Source organism: Cherax quadricarinatus, chromosome 30 (genome assembly GCF_038502225.1).
Source record: "Cherax quadricarinatus isolate ZL_2023a chromosome 30, ASM3850222v1, whole genome shotgun sequence".
Taxonomy (NCBI): domain Eukaryota; kingdom Metazoa; phylum Arthropoda; class Malacostraca; order Decapoda; family Parastacidae; genus Cherax; species Cherax quadricarinatus.
In genome coordinates this window covers 24,363,654-24,372,475 of record NC_091321.1, presented here as the reverse complement: position 1 = coordinate 24,372,475, position 8,822 = coordinate 24,363,654, and the positions used below count along the sequence as shown (strand labels likewise).

The 8,822-nt window shown below is 39.5% G+C and overlaps 1 long non-coding RNA gene across 1 annotated transcript in view; it reads right to left on the bottom strand.

The window, feature by feature from the left end:
• Nucleotides 1-6,224, bottom strand: part of LOC128692534 (uncharacterized) — a 37,082-nt gene extending 30,858 nt beyond the window's left edge. The window contains exons 1-3 of the long non-coding RNA XR_011392617.1: nucleotides 6,132-6,224; nucleotides 5,428-5,608; nucleotides 2,116-2,451 (exon numbers count right to left, since the gene is read on the bottom strand). This is a non-coding gene — a long non-coding RNA (uncharacterized lncRNA). The remainder of the gene's footprint in view (nucleotides 1-2,115; nucleotides 2,452-5,427; nucleotides 5,609-6,131) is intronic.
• Between the last annotated feature and the right edge of the window lie 2,598 nt (nucleotides 6,225-8,822).

Sequence of the window (8,822 nt, the reverse complement as noted above, 5' to 3'; positions counted from 1 at the left end):
TACTGAAGTCCATGCACAATACCATTTATTACATATCTAAATTCAAATACCTGAAAAAGAAAAATTGTAAGCAGGAACGCCCTTAAAACCGCTGAGATCGGAAATTTTATGCTTTCGGTGGTAGAACGCCTCAGCAATTATTGATTCCAAAAATTTTTCCACAGGGAGGTTGACTTCTTTTTGGAAGACCGTCCCTGTTTTAAAAAGGATCACTTTTTGCCATTTTCCACTTATCTGGCACTATGCCAGTTTTAGTTTTTGTTGAAAAGACCGGTTGCTCCCCCTTTTTCTTTCCCTTTGAACCCCCCAGTTCATCGGGGCCGGGGAATTTTAATTTATCTTTTTGCCAGACCATGTCATTGGCCCCAAGGGCAAGTTTATCGTCTCCTGTTCCAAAAATTTTTTCAAATCGCTGGTACCCCCTGTAAACAAAAATTCAAATTTCACACTTTTTTAAACAGTTGGGCCCCGGGGAACTTTGAGGCCATTTGTCCCTGATCTATTTTGATACCTGAAAGAACCCTTTTTGGAGTTTTGAACTTTGCAATTTTAATCTAACCCTTTTTTGTTTTAATTTCCCTTTTTATTTCCAACGTATATGATTTAATTGCCCCCCTTTTGATTTGCAAAAGTTCCCTTTTGCCCAAATTTAGATTTTTTAATCAGTTCACCATTTGATCTTTTTTGTTTGATCTGTTTTCCCCATTTAAATAATTTGACTGAACAGCAGAACATGCCCTGGGTCATATCGGCACCATCACCCCCTACCCCCCTTAGCCGGGCCTTCCATTTTTCTTGAGTCAAGTTTTCTTAGTATTTTGTTTGATTGTGTTTTATAGGTCCAGATATTTGGGTTTACAAACCTGCATATCTATATATGCATGTTTTATCCCTTCCCTGTTACTGTTCAATCTAGTCTGTGAGTCAACAAAGTATTAAAGGGATATAACATGTGTACATTACCCTGAGTCGTCCAAATTTATCCTATAAATATTTCGTAATGTTGTGATTTTTGTTTGTGATTCAAACGTAGTTCATGGGTATCAAGATTGAACACATATACAATGGATGGAAATTGCTGACGATTAATATGATCGTCAATTTATATAATATTTATTATGTTAATGAATTTGTGTTAGAGTAAATCATTGAATTTGTGTCTAAGTTGGAATTTCTATAAACAATTGTATATTTTGTATGCAAATTACATAAACTATTGTTTAATCATCAATGTAACATGTTTGTATGATGTGCATGTAGGTTATAATGGGTTAAGTGGGGTTTCCACCAGTGTTATATTTGTTGCGCAAACAGTTATATCTTTTGGTATTGTGTGTGTTTAGTGAAACGTACGTATGCGTTTTATGGTGTGTTTGTCGTATATATCTATTCGTATTGGTTACAAAGATTTTTTCTGGTATTTATGGTGTGAATCTTGGTGTACTCTATAGAATATGTATGGTGATGCTAGTTAATTTTTAAGCAGCCTTGTATTTATGATGTTTTAAATAAAATATAAAAAAAAAGTTCACAAGAGATGTCAAATACGTAAGCCCAACATCAAGCAAACGGTTTTCAACAAGAGTCCAAGGACAATGTTCATTAGAATTTATAATTACAAATATGTGGCATACAAGTGTCTTTGAGCTAGTGTCCAGGGCGTTTCAAATGTCGAAGTTCAAGCCACGTTAACACACAGTAACAAGACAGTGTTAGTCCCTTAGTATTTACCAGGTGACTACCCTCCCACCAGTAACAACTAACTACTCACTCCCAAACCCCTCCACCAGCAGCCAACCCCCGAATCCTTCCCTAACGACCTTCCCCCTCCCCGCAACCAGGTCAATGGCGCCATTTAGCCATAGAGGTCAAGAATAGTGGCGCCACTAGTCATTCCTCTGCCATCCACCACACGGACACCTCCAGCTGTTCCAGTTCCATCACCTTGTGCTAATTTACAAATTTCGTGGTAATTTTTGATAGATCAGCTTTGAAAATATTTTAGCAATTTTTTTTTCAACAAAATATTGAAGGAAGCATTCTAAATACATAGTAAGAATTCAAACTATTGCTTACTGCAGTTCACGAATAATCTAGTAATGCCCATACTTTTACCTATGCAGATATTGTTTTGGGGTGTTGCTGCTGGTAATCTCTGAAGACTTGCAGCTGCCCACAACATGGACTTCACCACACAGCAGCTGCCCACAACATGGACTTCACCACACAGCAGCTGCCCACAACATGGACTTCACCACACAGCAGCTGCCCACAACATGGACTTCACCACACAGCAGCTGCCCACAACATGGACTTCACCACACAGCAGCTGCCCACAACATGGACTTCACCACACAGCAGCTGCCCACAACATGGACTTCACCACACAGCAGCTGCCCACAACATGGACTTGACTTCACACAGCAGCTGCCCACGGAGAATATCTTCAACCTACAAGATTCGATAAACTTTAGATCATTAATTAAAATGTAATAAATTAAAATTTATTTCTTTATCACAGCAATGTTCAAGGCACACAAAAGAAATAACTGAGACAAGTCTCAACTGCTGTATTTTTCAGCAGGATAACATTCACACAATTCGAGAGCTTTAAGCTCGGGAGAAAAAAAAAATATACCTACCCCAACCCTACTAACAATAGTAGTAATGAGGCGGATAGCCTCAATACTGCCATTAGTAGTAGTTTGAGGTGATACATTTTTTAAATTTTATGACCTTGTGTTTGTAGTGTCAGTATAGCTTCCTAAGTGTTGCGACACTCCACTCCAGTCATGAACACTATCTTCACTAACACTTCCGCGTGCACAAGTCTTCTAACACAAAGGCTATTAATATCACGTCTCCAGTGCTCTTGTTGTTGGAGGGTAAACTCCGTAAAATACATTACAACCGAGCCAAACCTACTACTAATATCCCTTAAATAGACGTCTAACTGGAAAAAATCTTAGTAGTGCAAGTTGACTGAATCAAACCCGATTGGGGACATGTCGATGAAAGTCAGTTTACCGCCCCACCCCCCCAAAAAAACAAAAATTATAGATATTTTATGGGAAATTTGCCCAAATAAAATGTGCACATCATCCATTGGGGAATATTAGGCAAACTGTTTATAACCCCTATCAGGTTTGATCCAAGGAAGGGGAAGGGTACTTGCAACTGCTTGTATCGAGATACCCTCACTAGTATAAAGACACCCCTTGAAGGTCATCCAAATTTATCATGAAGGCAGTTAATGATCTTAAGACAACATTGCTATGAGGGTCGTGGAAGTGTAGGGAAAATACATACTAGGCTAACAATCAACACTATGGGTTATCTAACCAGTTGGAGGCCTGCCGTATACCAGTTTCCTAACAAACTACTATGCTAGCCTGAATTCATAACCTACCTTACCTGCCACTTATGGCTGGCATCCTGGGCACAACCTGAGGACCACTACATTCAAGCCGCCCCCACTCTCTACCCTCTATTTTTCTGCGTTTCTAACCCAAGGGTTAATAATCCTATCCTCACTAATAGCAATCTAAATCGCCCCCCTAACTACACTCATCAGATGTTAGTGAATCCTTTCTGCCGACTAATACTTCACTTCAGATCACAGAGGATCTCATTATGTTCATCAATGTCTGCTGCCAGAAGCGTTGGACTACTTACAAACTATCAAATCAACTGCAATTCTGAACACTTGTACTTTCACATTTATAGGGACCTGAACGCCGCTTAAATTTTCCAAAATAAGAAAACTGTAAACTCAATGAATCAATATTTAACTTTGAGCAGTTTGGCCAAAGGCATAAAATACGTAGAACACCCACCACAACCACTACCCAAAGCCCGAAACCCACCAACATCCCCACAGAAACCACGTGCAATAACAGATTCCACACAGCTTCTGAAGGTCGTTGGTGGGTTCCAAGGCCCACAGTTCTACGTAATCTATACCTTCGGGGGAGATTACTCTCCCCTGCTATATGCATTCATAATGCATATAGCAGATTCTCCAGTTCTATACCTTACCTATCCTACTTAACAATACCTAAGTCTAAGTTATTTTGATATTTAGTTTCTACTAATTGTAGACCTACAAAGTATTTTATTTACATACACACACACATAATGCAACATGCTCCAGGTATAGGCCTTGCTAATTTGCAGAGCAGTGGCGGCGCAAGGGGAGGGGATGAAGGGAGGTAAAGGTAAGATCAAAGAGCTCTGGGTGATATCAGGAGAGTCTAGGTAAGATCAAGGGGTATCTAGGTAAGATCAAGGGGGTCTAGGTAAGATCAAGGGGGTCTAGGTAAGATCAAGGGGGTCTAGGTAAGATCAAAGGGGTCCACAAAGTCTCTGTAAATATATATACTGTATAACGCAATTTCAAAACAAATGCTCCCTCCCCACAAGATGCTATAATACAGACTCTGGAGTCGTAAGCGCTAAACACTAAATATTTTTGGGACTTCAAAGCATAAAATTACTTGGCCAGGTCCTATACAACCCTACTGAAAATAGGAAGATGTGATTAATTTCATATTCTGAGTAACTGTTATTGATTTTTCCGGCTATAATATATCCTGCCTAAGGAAAATTTATCCCGTCATGTGAAGCTAAAACTTTGGCTGTGTAGTTTTAAAAACAGGTTAGACAAACGAGTGGTTGAGACGTGGACCTGCCTAACATGGGTCTATAGGGCTGCTTCAGTGCTTCTTTCTTATGTCTTAATTAATAATGGATATGCCTGATTTAATAGGCTTTCCTTACACACGGCATCAAGACCTCTGCCATTACCCTCGCCACACTAAACTATCTCAGTATAATTATTAACCCGGTAGATTAATACAGAATTACACAATCAAGATGACATTTTTATTAGGGTATTTATACTCCCCCAGGATGCGACCCCTACCAGTAGGCCTGCTCAGGGCCAGTAGGCCTGTTGCAGCGTTCCTCATGTGAACAGTGCTAATGAATATAAGGGAACATGCCCACTTGTGTCCGGGATCTAATCTCGGTTCTTCTTTTGACGCCACTACCAACTGAGCCATCATATATCACTTACACATTTCATCTTTGTTTTCTACAATATTGCAGGATGGATATAGACTACATAATAAAGATATTACTCTAGCTAAAACTTCCTAAAATCTAATCAGTCTTCAAAGTTTTACAACTTATTTCTCCAATTTTTATTTCCACCCCATTTTAGATAATCTATAGAATACATTCCTCATTATTTCCTGGCCAGAGATTTTATCTCCGGTCGTGAGATAAGCTAATACTTCCCACTAAGCTACTTTTGATATCAATTGCTTACAATCTTTCTTATACTCTCCCCGCCACCTTCCCACCTAATACTATTACTGTCTGCTTCAATAACCAAACTTTAGTGGACTTATAACCTGGAAATACCTTACAAGTGGGCCCTGCCCACCTCAACGACGTCTCCAACTGCTGCATCTCCATATAATACTAAATGTTATGAATCAGACCATTTACTAGTGTAGTCTCCACCCCTCAGACTGGTCAAGGTTGTCGTGTTGATCAATGTTGCAGTAGACACAGCCAGACACAGCAATCCTCAGTTACCACACTTGAAACAAAAAAACATTCACATTATAACCATAAACAATACACACATTTACAGGCAAACATTACCATGTAATATAAACTAGTAACATTACTGCCTAACTGATATACCCATTAATGTTTAACATAGTAAGTAAAGCCATTTTTTTTCTTTAATATTTCTTTCACATAAACCTGATGATTAACAATTTGTTTACATGGAAGTCTATATCTGGATCACAAGGCGCAAGTTCCTTGGATCAAGAGACCTTCACTAAGTTATTTTTCAATAATGGAAAAAAATAGCCCAGAACTGGATACACAATTACGAGTTATTTAACGCCTAGTGTGAGAGTTATTGTTTGATCAGAGGAAGGGGAGTAGCTCCAGTTCCTCGCATCAAAACCCCTCCACTAAGGTCAATCATCCCCGCCCCTCTAAGACTATTAAAATATTAATAAGTTGGTGACCAAACTGGTGGTGGGGACCAGGAGTCGCAGCTCAACTCTGCTGTTGTACTGACAGATACGTCACTAGACAATACTTACGTTATTTAAGTGTATTAAAAGTATGAGGAAGCGGTAAACCGGCGGGGATGGCAGGAGGAGGAGCAACACATCTCTTTTGTACGACTATTGAAGGTTAACTGACTTTTAGTGACCTTGAGGTTGGTCACTGTCCTGACCTTCACTATAACACCATCACTGATAACCTGACTAACTCTAACTACCACCACTAGATGGCACTACTACACCCTCACTATCAGTACTACTCATGGTGGAGCGCTCAACCCGTGGGGGAGATTGCTACATTCATCCACATCTGTATTACCAAACATTGTCAGGTAAGGTTTCATCAAGCTGCTGAACATTATAAACACTTCTGTTCTATATAAAATTCTCTTCACTGATATGAGTGTCCCGTGGCTCGGATGGTAGCGCACAAGGTTCACATACTGTGTGTGGAAAATTACATATATCTGAATGTATCATTATGTACATAACAGTAAATGAACAAAGATAATTATTATTTATCAGTTACATAGACAAGTAGGAATTTGTGACACCTAGGTCGCAAAAAGTGTCCCCCTTCGATACCTACCACTGTCATATCCACAAGTTGCTCTGGACCTATTAATTACCAATGAAATATGTATCACCAGGAATGCTGGTAAATATATAAATTTGTGGACTGTATATTAAAAGTAAAAAATTATTATATATACACACATTTATATAACAGAAGGAGAATATATCTTAATCATAACACTCACCAATTTGACTGGAGATTAATGTGTATCATACTCAGCATCGACACCATGCCTAACCCTTCTAGGGTAGGGTAGGTGCCTGAGCCCGAGCTTACAGCTCACAAGACTGTCATTCCCATTAGCCCCCTTGTGGCGGGGATGGCAGACCAGAGAGGCCTAGCTTGTGGCTAGTCCTGGGGACAGTTGGTCCCAAAGATGAGGAGGTACTTGTGCCTCCTCCCATGGGAGACTTAGGTCTCAGACACTCCCTAAAGAGGGAGCCAAGGCCGGGCCACCACTTGGAAAAGGCCCGGGCCGGGAGAATACCGGCAAATATTTAATAATAATAATAATATCATACTCAGAAAACCTCACTGTCTATACATGAAATAACACTGGCTAGGTTACAACATAAGACTTATCTGAGGTTCCTGGAGCTGTCTTGTCCAGTCGCCTGATATCTCAAGTTATGCAGGAATGCACATCCAACAATTTCGCCTCCTATTTGAGAGGTGTCAACCCAATTTTACCTCTAGAGCACGAATATTCTTCACATTATTAATTAACGTCTGTTACTCTCAATTCAAAACAAACAATGGCGAGTGTCTTCTGCGCAGGCGCAGGGTTTCCCTGTCGGCTCCATTCTCTTCTTTTGAAAATACACTTTTAATCAGGTTTATTTACACAGCATAATATTGGGAAATTATTTTCCACACTGAGTGTCCGGGGTTCGATCCCCGGGTGGATACGTTCTGCATGTTTCCTTACAATTTCTGTCCCTGTTTACCTAGCAGTAAGTAGGTACTTGGGTGTTAATCGACTGTTGTGGGTCGCATCCTGGGGGTGGTATTATACATCAGATAAAGCTGGGCTTTGAAATGAGTGGAAAAAATAATGGAATTTGTGTTTTGCTAAGGAAGTTCAGTTTGATAAATGAATATTATAAAACTGGCATGTAAAAAACGGATTTAATACAAAAATACTTTCATTTAAAATACACCAAAGCTGAAGAGTTTGAAGCCGATCAGAAGAGGCATTCTCTAGCTGTTACATGGAAATTAATTTGTTGGGTAAAATTGACAGTCTAAAATTTGCATACAGAAAGTGAAATCCAAACACTCTTTTAATAAAACTGATTAATACTGAAAGTTTGAAGCCTATCAGGCAAGGCATTCTCCAGAAATTGCTCTAAATCCAATAATTCCATAGTCTCGAACGATATCGTCCCAGACCATAGAACTGAACTATTTTCCAGGCTGAGGGACTGACCACCTCAAATACTTTTCTCCAAGGTTCATGGACTGATTACATTACCTTTATTTCATTACTACTGTTCCCTTTGTATTTGACTGAAGAAGCCTACTACGCAGGCGAAATGTTTCATCAGTAAAGATACCCAAGTGTTGTACATGTGTCTTAATCTTCAACTCTATTTGATATATTATGTAATATTTTAGTACGTTGACAATATTGTCCGCAGACAAACTAAACTTAATGGAGACGATCTTGGCCATAAGATGCATCGGCCATTAATTATTAAAGTCATTTGGAAGGGGGAGACACAGATATATAAAAGGTGGTAAATAAGACGCATGTACAACAGTTAGGTAACTTTATTCTGAAACTTTCGCCTACACAGTAGACTTCTTCAGTCGAATACAGAGGCAGTAGAGATGTAAAGATGATGTAATAAGTCCATCACCCTTGAAGACAGTCTTGAGGTGGTCAGTCCCTCAGCTGAAGGACAAGTGTTTCCAAATGCCTCTGCTTTAAACTAAGGGGACTGACGAACTTTTATCAAGGCCCAGGAACTGATCACCTCAGAATTACTTATCCGCTTCTACTGTTTCCAGTACTGTAATCTTTGTATTGGACTGATGAAGCCGCTGTAGGCAAAATGTTTTGTCGGTAAAGTTATTTGTGGTGCAAACTCTCAAAAGTACCTGAAGCCAGGACGAAACCGGTCAATACTTACATCCAAGAGTCAGCT